Source organism: Palaemon carinicauda, chromosome 18, assembly GCF_036898095.1.
Source record: "Palaemon carinicauda isolate YSFRI2023 chromosome 18, ASM3689809v2, whole genome shotgun sequence".
Lineage (NCBI taxonomy): Eukaryota > Metazoa > Arthropoda > Malacostraca > Decapoda > Palaemonidae > Palaemon > Palaemon carinicauda.
Genome location: NC_090742.1, coordinates 36,600,060 through 36,613,142, shown reverse-complemented (window position 1 = coordinate 36,613,142; position 13,083 = coordinate 36,600,060). Strand labels below are relative to the sequence as shown.

The 13,083-nt window shown below is 48.4% G+C and overlaps 1 long non-coding RNA gene across 2 annotated transcripts in view; it reads left to right on the top strand.

Moving 5' to 3' along the window:
- LOC137657042 (uncharacterized) overlaps nucleotides 1-13,083 on the top strand; it is a 78,838-nt gene that overhangs the window by 32,558 nt on the left and 33,197 nt on the right. For both annotated transcript variants that reach the window (XR_011047088.1, XR_011047087.1), the window contains exon 2: nucleotides 10,977-11,194. This is a non-coding gene — a long non-coding RNA (uncharacterized lncRNA). The remainder of the gene's footprint in view (nucleotides 1-10,976; nucleotides 11,195-13,083) is intronic.

Sequence of the window (13,083 nt, the reverse complement as noted above, 5' to 3'; positions counted from 1 at the left end):
TCTGCCACGAAAGGGCGGGATGAACCTAGTTGCTGGTGTGTCCACTGCTGCAGAACGGAAAGGTCTAGGCACGGAAGGTAAAGCTTTAGCCTTACGTGCAGAAGATGCCATCAAGTCATGGGTATCCTTCTGGATCAACGAGGCAGCCATCCCCTTGATCAGCTCCTCCGGAAACAGACACTTGGAGAGAGGAGCAAACAACAACTCCGACTTCTGGCAAGGAGTGATCCCAGACGACAAGAAGGAGCAAAGATGTTCTCTCTTCTTAAGCACTCCCGACACGTACGAAGCCGCAAGCTCACCAGACCCATCCCGAATGGCTTTTGTCCATGCTAGACATGATAAGCATGGCAGAGTCCTTATCCGAAGGGGAAGTCTTTCTGCTTAACGCTCCCAAACACCAATCGAGGAAGTTGAAGATCTCAAAAGCACGAAAGACTCCCTTCAACAGATGATCCATGTCAGAAAAGGACCAGCAAATCTTAGATCGTCTCATAGCCAGCCTGCGGGGAGAGTCAACCAGACTTGAGAAGTCGCCCTGGGCAGAGGCAGGAACTCCCAAGCCGGGTTCCTCTCCCGTGGCATACCAGACGCTAGATTTGGAAGCAAGCTTGGTAGGCGGAAAGATGAAAGCAGTCTTTCCCAGTTGCTTCTTGGACTGCAACCACTCTCCCATAACCCTCAAAGCTCTCTTGGATGAGCGTGCGAGGACAAGTTTGGTGAAGGCAGGAGCTGCTGACTGCATGCCCAGAGCAAACTCGGAGGGAGGAGAGCGAGGGGTTGCAGACACAAACTGTTCCGGATACAAGTCCCTGAACAAGGCAAGGACTTTCCGAAAGTCTAAGGAGGGAGGCGTAGACTTGGGTCCTTCTAAGTCGGAGTGCGGTTCGTCCAAATGTGCAGCTTCGTCATCCGATACTCCATCATCCGAAAGCTGAGTAGGAAGTGGCAAAGGTGGAGCAGAAAGCTGAACGGCTGAATCCGGCAGCACGGGTGCATGCGTAGCTGCTGCGGATCCAACATCATGCCGCTGCTGGTCAGTCTGCGAGCTGGCAACAACAAAAGCAGAGTGTTGGTGCGTGGGAGGGACTGCCGTGGGTTGCGGAGCATGCCGTATGGGATGCGGAGCATGCCGCATGGGTTGCGGAGCATGCCGCATTGTGTCAAAACACGGCAGCTCTACAGCACCTTCCCACTGCTGATGCGGTAGCTCACGCATGTCAACAGAGGGTGCAGCATGAACATGCGTCTGGCAGGGTGGACTGCGCATCGGTGGTGGAGCTCTCACAGGTGGAGGGTGGGAGCAGGCAGCCGCAGTATCTGCTGAGCGCACAACCGTGGCAGGTTGTAGGTTAACAGGTGCAGTGTCAACCTTCTCAGCATGATACTCTTGCATGAAAGCAGCAAGCTGAGACTGCATAGTCTGCAGCATGGACCACTTAGGGTCTACCGTGGTTGGTGCGGCAACAGACGGAGTAGTAGCCTGTTGTGGAACCACTCTACCTCTCTTGGGAGGTGTGCAGTCTTCGGAAGACTGCGGCGAGTCCGAACTGACCCAGTGGCTACACCTGGGCCGTTGGACTCGCTCGGAAGGGACCTTACGCTTGAGAGGTCGTGAGACCTTGGTCCAACGTTTCTTCCTCGAAACTTCTTCCACAGACGAGGAATGATAGGGCTCATTCGTCTGTTTGTGGATGGGACGATCTCTGACAGATACGTCCGCAACCACTGAGGGTACATCCGTACGCTGATCAAGGCCTGCCGAACCCTTTGGTCCTTCGACATTGCTTCTCCCCTGGGCTTGGGAGCTTGCAAGAGGTCCCGGACTGGGAGGACGACTGGCACGAACAGATGTACCCTCATGCGCAACACTGACACTGACACTTTTCACTTCACTAGCACTCACAACACTTCCCACTGCACTTTGCGCTTTCAGCTCTTTGACATCTGCCAAAAGCTGATTACGGTCATTAGCCAATGACTCCACTCTGTCACCAAGAGCCTGAATGGCACGCATCATATCCGCCATGGAGGGCTGAGCACTAGTAGCAGGGTCGGGAGTCACCACTACAGGGGAAGGAAAAGGTTGAGGGGCATGGGGAGAGGAAAAATCAACAGAGCGAGAAGAACTCCTCCTGATCCTATCTTTCTCTAGCCTACGTGCATTTTTAAGGAATTCGTTAAAATCGAATTCCGAAAGCCCAGCGCATTCCCCACATCGATCTTCCAATTGACAGGATTTACCCCTACAATTGGAACAAACGGTGTGAGGATCTATGGAGGCCTTCGGAAGACGCCTAGTACAAGCCCTAACACTACACTGCCTGTACTTAGGGACTTGAGACTGGTCAGACATCTTGAATTGTAGAAATAGTCAAGGGGGAATTCCAAAATCTAGCAAAGTTCGTTAACAATTATTCCAAATTAAATCAAAAAGCTTGCTAAGCTAATGATAAAGATTCCTGAATAGCGAAGGCTAAAATCTAGAGCGAATACATCACCAAAATCGTGAAAAACAACTCCAGAATCAACAGCGTATCCAAGTAGGTCTTGCCGGTGGCACGACAGAGGAAAAATTGAGTTCTTGTTGACAAGAAGTACTTGAGTACCTGCTCACAGATGGCGCTGTTGTGTACACCCCCACCTGTATAGCGATCGCTGGCGTATCCCGACCTTAGATTTCTGTCGGGCAACGGAGTTGACAGCTACATGATCATCGGGTAAGATTAATATTGAAAAATGATAAATAAGAAACGGGTTTTTAGCGTCACTTTACCTTAGAAAGTCCAGCGCAGGTGTTTTTGGTCTTGCTACGCAGAGAGGAGACGGACGGGCGGCGAGGAGGTAGAGAGGTTGACTACGATAAACGTACACTACCATAACTTATCCTAACTTACACTAAGTGAACTTTAACCTAACTTCGCTATTCAGGAATCTTTATCATTAGCTTAGCAAGCTTTTTGATTTAATTTGGAATAATTGTTAACGAACTTTGCTAGATTTTGGAATTCCCCCTTGACTATTTCTACAATTCAAGATGTCTGACCAGTCTCAAGTCCCTAAGTACAGGCAGTGTAGTGTTAGGGCTTGTACTAGGCGTCTTCCGAAGGCCTCCATAGATCCTCACACCGTTTGTTCCAATTGTAGGGGTAAATCCTGTCAATTGGAAGATCGATGTGGGGAATGCGCTGGGCTTTCGGAATTCGATTTTAACGAATTCCTTAAAAATGCACGTAGGCTAGAGAAGGATAGGATCAGGAGGAGTTCTTCTCGCTCTGTTGATTTTTCCTCTCCCCATGCCCCTCAACCTTTTCCTTCCCCTGTAGTGGTGACTCCCGACCCTGCTACTAGTGCTCAGCCCTCCATGACGGATATGATGCGTGCCATTCAGGCTCTTGGTGACAGAGTGGAGTCATTGGCTAATGACCGTAATCAGCTTTTGGCAGATGTCAAAGAGCTGAAAGCGCAAAGTGCAGTGGGAAGTGTTGTGAGTGCTAGTGAAGTGAAAAGTGTCAGTGTCAGTGTTGCGCATGAGGGTACATCTGTTCGTGCCAGTCGTCCTCCCAGTCCGGGACCTCTTGCAAGCTCCCAAGCCCAGGGGAGAAGCAATGTCGAAGGACCAAAGGGTTCGGCAGGCCTTGATCAGCGTACGGATGTACCCTCAGTGGTTGCGGACGTATCTGTCAGAGATCGTCCCATCCACAAACAGACGAATGAGCCCTATCATTCCTCGTCTGTGGAAGAAGTTTCGAGGAAGAAACGTTGGACCAAGGTCTCACGACCTCTCAAGCGTAAGGTCCCTTCCGAGCGAGTCCAACGGCCCAGGTGTAGCCACTGGGTCAGTTCGGACTCGCCGCAGTCTTCCGAAGACTGCACACCTCCCAAGAGAGGTAGAGTGGTTCCACAACAGGCTACTACTCCGTCTGTTGCCGCACCAACCACGGTAGACCCTAAGTGGTCCATGCTGCAAACTATGCAGTCTCAGCTTGCTGCTTTCATGCAAGAGTATCATGCTGAGAAGGTTGACACTGCACCTGTTAACCTACAACCTGCCACGGTTGTGCGCTCAGCAGATACTGCGGCTGCCTGCTCCCACCCTCCACCTGTGAGAGCTCCACCACCGATGCGCAGTCCACCCTGCCAGACGCATGTTCATGCTGCACCCTCCGTTGACATGCGTGAGCTACCGCATCAGCAGTGGGAAGGTGCTGTAGAGCTGCCGTGTTTTGACACAATGCGGCATGCTCCGCAACCCATGCGGCATGCTCCGCATCCCATACGGCATGCTCCGCAACCCACGGCAGTCCCTCCCACGCACCAACACTCTGCTTTTGTTGTTGCCAGCTCGCAGACTGACCAGCAGCGGCATGATGTTGGATCCGCAGCAGCTACGCATGCACCCGTGCTGCCGGATTCAGCCGTTCAGCTTTCTGCTCCACCTTTGCCACTTCCTACTCAGCTTTCGGATGATGGAGTATCGGATGACGAAGCTGCACATTTGGACGAACCGCACTCCGACTTAGAAGGACCCAAGTCTACGCCTCCCTCCTTAGACTTTCGGAAAGTCCTTGCCTTGTTCAGGGACTTGTATCCGGAACAGTTTGTGTCTGCAACCCCTCGCTCTCCTCCCTCCGAGTTTGCTCTGGGCATGCAGTCAGCAGCTCCTGCCTTCACCAAACTTGTCCTCGCACGCTCATCCAAGAGAGCTTTGAGGGTTATGGGAGAGTGGTTGCAGTCCAAGAAGCAACTGGGAAAGACTGCTTTCATCTTTCCGCCTACCAAGCTTGCTTCCAAATCTAGCGTCTGGTATGCCACGGGAGAGGAACCCGGCTTGGGAGTTCCTGCCTCTGCCCAGGGCGACTTCTCAAGTCTGGTTGACTCTCCCCGCAGGCTGGCTATGAGACGATCTAAGATTTGCTGGTCCTTTTCTGACATGGATCATCTGTTGAAGGGAGTCTTTCGTGCTTTTGAGATCTTCAACTTCCTCGATTGGTGTTTGGGAGCGTTAAGCAGAAAGACTTCCCCTTCGGATAAGGACTCTGCCATGCTTATCATGTCTAGCATGGACAAAAGCCATTCGGGATGGGTCTGGTGAGCTTGCGGCTTCGTACGTGTCGGGAGTGCTTAAGAAGAGAGAACATCTTTGCTCCTTCTTGTCGTCTAGGATCACTCCTTGCCAGAAGTCGGAGTTGTTGTTTGCTCCTCTCTCCAAGTGTCTGTTTCCGGAGGAGCTGATCAAGGGGATGGCTGCCTCGTTGATCCAGAAGGATACCCATGACTTGATGGCATCTTCTGCACGTAAGGCTAAAGCTTTACCTTCCGTGCCTAGACCTTTCCGTTCTGCAGCAGTGGACACACCAGCAACTAGGTTCATCCCGCCCTTTCGTGGCAGAACCTCCAGCAGAGGAGGTACCCGTGCCGACAGTCACCGTGGCAAGTCCAAGAAGGGGTCCAAGTCCGCAAAAGGCAGGATCTGACTGCCTTCCTCTCCAGACAGCAGTGGGAGCCAGGCTCAAGAACTTCTGGCAAGCTTGGGAGAGCAGAGGTGCAGACGCTCAGTCTGTGAAGTTGCTAAGGGAGGGGTACAGAATTCCGTTCTGCCGCAGTCCCCCTCTAGCAACGTCTCCCATCAACCTCTCTCCCAACTACAAGGAGAGGGACAAGAGGCTAGCGTTGCAACAAGAGGTGTCGCTCTTGCTACAAAAGGGAGTGGTAGGCATAGTCCGGGACCATCAATCCCCGGGCTTCTACAACCGTCTCTTCCTGGTAGCGAAGAAGACAGGAGGTTGGAGACCGGTGCTGGACGTCAGTGCTCTCAATGCTTTTGTCACCAAGCAGACGTTCACGATGGAGACGACGAAGTCGGTCCTAGCAGCGGTCAGGAAGGAAGACTGGATGGTCTCGTTAGACCTGAGAGACGCGTACTTTCACGTCCCCATCCATCCAGACTCCCAACCTTTCCTAAGGTTCGTCTTTGGAAAGGTCGTGTACCAGTTCCAAGCCCTGTGCTTTGGCCTAAGCACGGCACCTCTTGTGTTTACCAAACTGATGAGGAATATTGCCAAATTCCTTCACTTGGCAGACATCAGAGCCTCCCTCTATTTGGACGACTGGCTTTTAAGAGCTCCGTCAAGTCGTCGCTGTCTGGAGAATCTCAGATGGACTATGGATCTGACCAAGGAATTGGGCCTCCTGGTCAATATAGAGAACTCCTGGTCAATATAGAGAAGTCCCAACTCGTCCCATCCCAAACCATTGTCTATCTCGGTATGGAGATTCAGAGTCGAGCTTTTCGGGCTTTTCCGTCGGCCCCAAGGATCAATCAAGCCCTAGAATGCATCCAGAGCATGCTGAGAAGGAACCGATGTTCAGTCAGGCAGTGGATGATTCTAACAGGGACACTTTCATCGCTGGCCCAGTTCATCGAGTTAGGAAGACTCCACCTCCGCCCCCTTCAGTATCATCTAGCTGCTCACTGGAGAAAGGACATGACACTAGAGGCGGTCTCAGTGCCTATTTCCGAAGAGATGAGGTCTACACTGACGTGGTGGAAGAACAGCATTCTTCTCAAGGAAGGTCTACCATTGGCTGTTCAGACCCCCGACCACCGTCTCTTCTCGGACGCATCGGACACGGGCTGGGGTGTGACACTGGACGGACAGGAATGCTCGGGCACGTGGAATCAGGAGCAAAGGACACTTCACATCAACTGCAAGGAGCTTTTGGCAGTTCATCTGGCCTTGATAAACTTCAAGTCCCTCCAGCTAAGCAAGGTGGTGGAGGTGAACTCCGACAACACCACAGCCTTGGCGTACATCTCCAAGCAAGGAGGGACTCATTCGAGGAAGTTGTTTGAGATCGCAAGGGACCTCCTCATTTGGTCAAAAGATCGAAAGATTTCGCTGGTAACGAGGTTCATTCAGGGCGACATGAATGTCATGGCAGATCGCCTCAGCCGGAAGGGTCAGGTCATCCCCACAGAGTGGACCCTTCACAAGAATGTTTGCAGCAGACTATGGGCCCTGTGGGGTCAGCCCACCATAGATCTATTCGCTACCTCGATGACCAAGAGGCTCCCGATGTATTGTTCTCCGATTCCAGACCCAGCAGCAGTTCACGTGGATGCCATTCTGCTGGATTGGTCCCATCTAGACCTGTATGCGTTCCCTCCGCTCAAGATTGTCAACAGGGTACTTCAGAAGTTCGCCTCTCACGAAGGGACACGGTTGACATTGGTTGCTCCCCTCTGGCCCGCGAGAGAATGGTTCACCGAGGTACTGCAATGGCTAGTGGACGTTCCCAGGACTCTTCCTCTAAGAGTGGACCTTCTGCGTCAGCCACACGTAAAGAAGGTACACCCAAGCCTCCACGCTCTTCGTCTGACTGCCTTCAGACTATCGAAAGACTCTCAAGAGCTAGAGGCTTTTCGAAGGAGGCAGCCAGAGCGATTGCCAGAGCAAGAGGACATCCACTCTCAGAGTCTATCAGTCAAAATGGGAAGTCTTCCGAAGCTGGTGCAAGGCGAATGCAGTTTCCTCTACCAGTACCTCTGTAACGCAGATAGCTGACTTCCTGTTACATCTAAGGAATGTAAGATCCCTATCAGCTCCTACGATCAAGGGTTACAGAAGCATGTTGGCAGCGGTCTTCCGCCACAGAGGCTTGGATCTTTCCACCAACAAAGATCTACAGGACCTCCTTAGGTCTTTTGAGACCTCAAAGGAACGTCGGTTTTCCACACCAGGCTGGAACCTAGACGTGGTTTTAAGGTTCCTGATGTCAGCAAGATTCGAACCGCTTCAATCAGCCTCTTTTAAGGATCTCACATTAAAGACTCTTTTCCTCGTTTGCTTGGCAACAGCTAAAAGAGTCAGTGAGATCCACGCCTTCAGCAGGAACATAGGTTTTACATCTGAAACGGCTACGTGTTCCTTGCAGCTCGGTTTTTTGGCTAAAAACGAGCTTCCTTCTCGTCCTTGGCCCAAGTCGTTCGAGATCCCAAGCCTGTCCAACTTGGTGGGGAACGAACTAGAGAGAGTACTTTGCCCAGTAAGAGCTCTTAAGTACTATTTAAGACGGACAAAGCCATTACGAGGACAATCAGAAGCTTTATGGTGTTCTATCAAGAAACCTGCTTTACCGATGTCTAAGAACGCAGTTTCTTACTACATCAGGCTTCTGATTAGAGAGGCCCATTCTCATCTGAAGGAAGAAGACCTTGCTTTGCTGAAGGTAAGGACACATGAAGTTAGGGCTGTCGCTACTTCAGTGGCCTTCAAACAGAACCGTTCTCTGCAGAGTGTTATGGATGCAACCTATTGGAGAAGCAAGTCAGTGTTCGCATCATTTTATCTCAAAGATGTCCAGTCTCTTTACGCGAACTGCTACACCCTGGGACCATTCGTAGCAGCGAGTGCAGTAGTAGGTGAGGGCTCAGCCACTACATTCCCATAATCCCATAACCTTTTTTAAGCTTTCTCTTGAAATGCTTTTTTTTGTTGTTTTTGGGTTGTACGGAAGGCTAAGAAGCCTTCCGCATCCTGGTTGATTTGGCGGGTGGTCAAATTCTTTCTTGAGAAGCGCCTAGATTAGAGGTTGTGATGAGGTCCTTTAGTATGGGTTGCAGCCCTTCATACTTCAGCACCTAGGAGTCGCTCAGCATCCTAAGAGGATCGCTAGGCTCAGTAAGGAAGACGTACTTAAAAAAGGCAGAGTAATGGTTCAAGTCGACTTCCTTACCAGGTACTTATTTATTTTATGTTTGTTATTTTGAATAACTGCTAAAATGAAATACGGGATACTTAGCTTCTAATGTTAACTTGTATGCTGGTCTCCACCCACCACCCTGGGTGTGAATCAGCTACATGATCATCGGGTAAGATTAATATTGAAAAATGTTATTTTCCTTAGTAAAATAAATTTTTGAATATACTTACCCGATGATCATGAATTTAAGGACCCTCCCTTCCTCCCCATAGAGAACCAGTGGACCGAGGAGAAAATTGAGTTCTTGTTGACAAGAAGTACTTGAGTACCTGCTCACAGATGGCGCTGTTGTGTACACCCCCACCTGTATAGCGATCGCTGGCGTATCCCGACCTTAGATTTCTGTCGGGCAACGGAGTTGACAGCTACATGATCATCGGGTAAGTATATTCAAAAATTTATTTTACTAAGGAAAATAACATATTTATTTTTTTTTATTTTCATATTTTATATTTTTTTTTTTACATTTTCTTTTTTTCTTTTTGATGATTAATTTTAAACACTTTCACTCTCTCCACTTAAAATTGATTGAATTTTTTTCTCTTCACTCTTTGCCGTTTTCTTTGAACCACTTCCATCCTCTTCATCACGAGTTCGCTTTGTAGTTTTTTTAAAGAAGCTATCGATAGAAAGTTGCTTGGTACGGCTTTTCAGAATGTTTCGAAAATGAGTTAGGCAAACATCATCGAACTGCGCAACTACACGACAAACCTGCAATTTTTTTGGATGGTATTTGTCGATGAAGTCGACCACGTCTTGATATTTTCCTAACACCCCTTTTATTTGCGCCGAACCTAACACATGTTCTACCTCCTCGATCCCTTCCTTGTCATCACTCATGTGCTCAGACATAGCATGGAGTTCCTTGAGCTCCTCTGTGGTAAGTTCGTCGTGATGTTCTTTTGCAAGTTCACTCACACTCAAAACGTGATTTATGTTTTTAGAGTCTCTCTCTCTCTCTCTCTCTCTCTCTCTCTCTCTCTCTCTCTCTCTCTCATGCTTTTCAATAATTCCTTGCTTTACTTCTAAAGAAAGCATTTCCTTATTCCTTTTCTCACCACTACCACTACCACTTGCGAAACTAAGCCTTTTAGGACCCATGATTTACGTAAAATACCGTAAAAGGATGAACATAAAAAATCACGATTAAAACACAGTTAATAGCAGAACGCACTGGGCACAACCACACAAGCCGACGAGAACAGAGGAATGTCCCAAGCCACGCTAATTGAGGGTCCCTCCGAGGTAGAAATGCTGCCTTCTATCGGCGGAAATAAAAAATACATCCGGCGCTATGAGTACCACCTACGCGTACGGGTATTGTTTACTTTGGGTGTCGAAAAAAAATTCGGGTGTAGAGTAGGAACGTGTTCGAATTGTACTTCGCGTGTCGAAAAATTCGGATACAACCGGTGCAACGAAAATTGCTTACTTCGTGTGTCGAAATAAAATTCGGGTGTAGAGTCGAGAAATTGCTTGAATTTTACTTCGGATGTTGGAAAATTCGGATGTAGATACGTTCGTATGTAGAGGTTCCACTGTACTTGTTACTTCCCCATACCCCTCTGGTGTGGTGGGAGTGGGTAATATCGCGGGTTATTCCTTAGATTACTGTTTCTGAGAATGTGTTCATAGACTAGTCCTACTGCTAGCATTACACATTCACCAAAATTGCTCAGGCTGCTAACCGTGCTTTGAACATCCAGTTTAGCGAGGTGTCAGAGTTTCTCTCTGTTACATGCAAGCACGTACGGAAAAACCCCAGGTCAAAGACCAGCCAGTTGGTCAGGACTTCCACCCTCTTAATGGGTCAGTCATCCCTATTAAATAGCATGAGGTTTGTTAGTGAAGGAACATATGTCAAATTTGGAAGTCATTTGTATTTTTCCTAACTAACAAACCCTCAATTATTTAAATTAAATTGTCCCGCCATCACCTGTCTCCCATAAGTCCTGCCTGCAATTGAAAGTGATGAGAATACACAGGTTGTGTGTGTGAGAAGGGTAGCCGGTTACCCGGCTACCCCTCCAATCCCCCTACCGCAAGGTAGTTTCACCTCGCTAAAAAGTCTTATGGTTAGTTTTAACTTTCCCAAAAGGATAATCCATATTAAATAGCTAAAGGTTTGTACATTAGGAAAAACAAATTACTTTTAAATTTGTCATATGATTGAATTTTGACTGGTTTAAAAACCCTCTGGCAATTTTTAGAGTCAAGTGTGGTCCAATTGGGTCGTTTCAAATCACTGCGCCTACCGATTAGTTCAGTGTTCTGCTGCTGAAGCACTATTAACTTGATCAAAGCATCATCGACAGTGAATTCTAGGAACTACGGGAGCAAGAAAGACCATGTCAGGTGAAAGAGCTCTTTGTACTTGGAAATTTTACGGCAATTTTGATGATTTTTTAAGATATTCCATATCTGTCTGGTAAGTACTTATCCAGAGTATTTAGAACATTCTGAACACTTTGCTTTGTACAGATTTGAAATAGGGTTGAAAATAGGGGAACTATTGGATTTAGCTGTCATCTTACATACACCTCAAGTGTTCCAACACAAATACAAACCCTGTTTTTTACTATGGATATATATTATGTTTCAGTGCCAGCTTGAATTTAGCCATAAATTTTTTACCCAAGGTGTCAACGACCATCCGCAAGTGGGTGGAGACCAACCTCCCTGCTCACACATTCACCCAGTGAGTTCATCCACTTTTGTTTTGGCTACAGTTGAGTGCAGACGTATCGTCTTTCTCTTCCGGATTCACTCCTTTTTATCCGGCTGTAAAACTTTTAAAAATTCTCTTTCTAGGTGCGCTTGGTTTTAAGGATTGCGATCATGCGTGTTGAGCTTGGAATATGTGGCGCGTTTATATCGGCCATGGAGACAGAATTTGCCCTTCGTGTAGACTACACTTTTGCACAAAGGCTTCCTGCGTTGAATGTCGGGAATGGTCATTTTCCCAGTGGGAGCAGTACTGTAGGCAGAGGTAGAAGTCTGAAAGGGGTTCTTTGCTTTCAGGTTCATCCCCAAGGTCAAAGAAGTCCCAGACAACCTTCCGGCCCGGCAGACCCTGCTCCTTCCACTAGTAAAACAGTGGCGCATTCCACCTGTAAGGGGTTTACCTCTCTTGACGCTCTGCATCAGTTGTGGCCTTCCTTGGAACATTTGGGTTCCCCCACAAAGGAATGGCTGTTAGAGGTGTTGAAACTTGCGGCAGCAGGAATGCACAGCTGCTTCCGTAGGAATTGGTCTTGACCTTCCCTATTGAGCCACTTGAGGAATTGCAGGCAGGTGTTCTTCAGAGTTCTAGCCTAGCGTGCTCATCTCCAGGATGAGTGTGCATGCCGAATCTTCTGGGGACGCTGGGTTCTCTCAGTCTGAGGTTCTTCATGAAGCTCAACCTTGCAAGGATGGTCAACGCTCTCACCAAAGATGGTTTGGACTTTTTTTGCCAGAACTATTCTCACGTGTTGGGTCTTTGGAATCCAGGGGGATCCAATGCTTGGGGTAGGACTCTTGGCTTTTGGCCAGAAGCCCATCTTTACAGATATGGGGAGAATGATTCTATAGTTTCTTGGTCTCGATCCTAACAGGCACGTTCAGCTTACACCTGTGCCTCTATATCTGTTTTGGTGCTATCCTTCAGGTAGGGTATGGAGTACTGTAGACCATCTGGAAAGTATACTCTCATGGTGCAGATAGTGGAGAGTGTAAATTTCCTTTCCAACATGTGATGCCTTAATGTTCTCAAGAAGGTGAATCAAACAATTTTAAATCTCACATTACCCTTTTATTTTTTCTTATGGATTCTACTGACAACGACCCCCCCCCCCCTCTCCTGGATATGCTGATTTGCCCCCGGCACTGTTGACGACCTCTGGCAATTCATTTAAAGAAAATTCCATTGATGACTTAGGAACTATAAAGGACTTTGTTCCGTAACTGAAATACAAACCACGCTATTTACATGGGGTAATTACTTTGGCGTAGCTGAATGACGAGCCATAAAGTTTTAACAAGAGTTTCATACCCCACCGCTAGTTAGCGGGGGGTAGGAAGGGGCAGCTAGCTACCCCTCCCCCCTCACACACACCGGTGAATAGTTCACTTTACTTTTGGCTCGGAGAGACGACAGACCTGTCTGCGCTCTCCTCCTTTTTGACTGCCATAATTTGTTTGCTTTCTCTTTTCAGTGTGTATGTGAAGTTGGCCTCTATTACTCATCATGCGTACGTGCCCTGTACTTTTTGGCCGCCCTTGTGGTACCTTCATGTCGGCCGTACTCACGGATCCTCACTCCTTATGCCCTCTGTG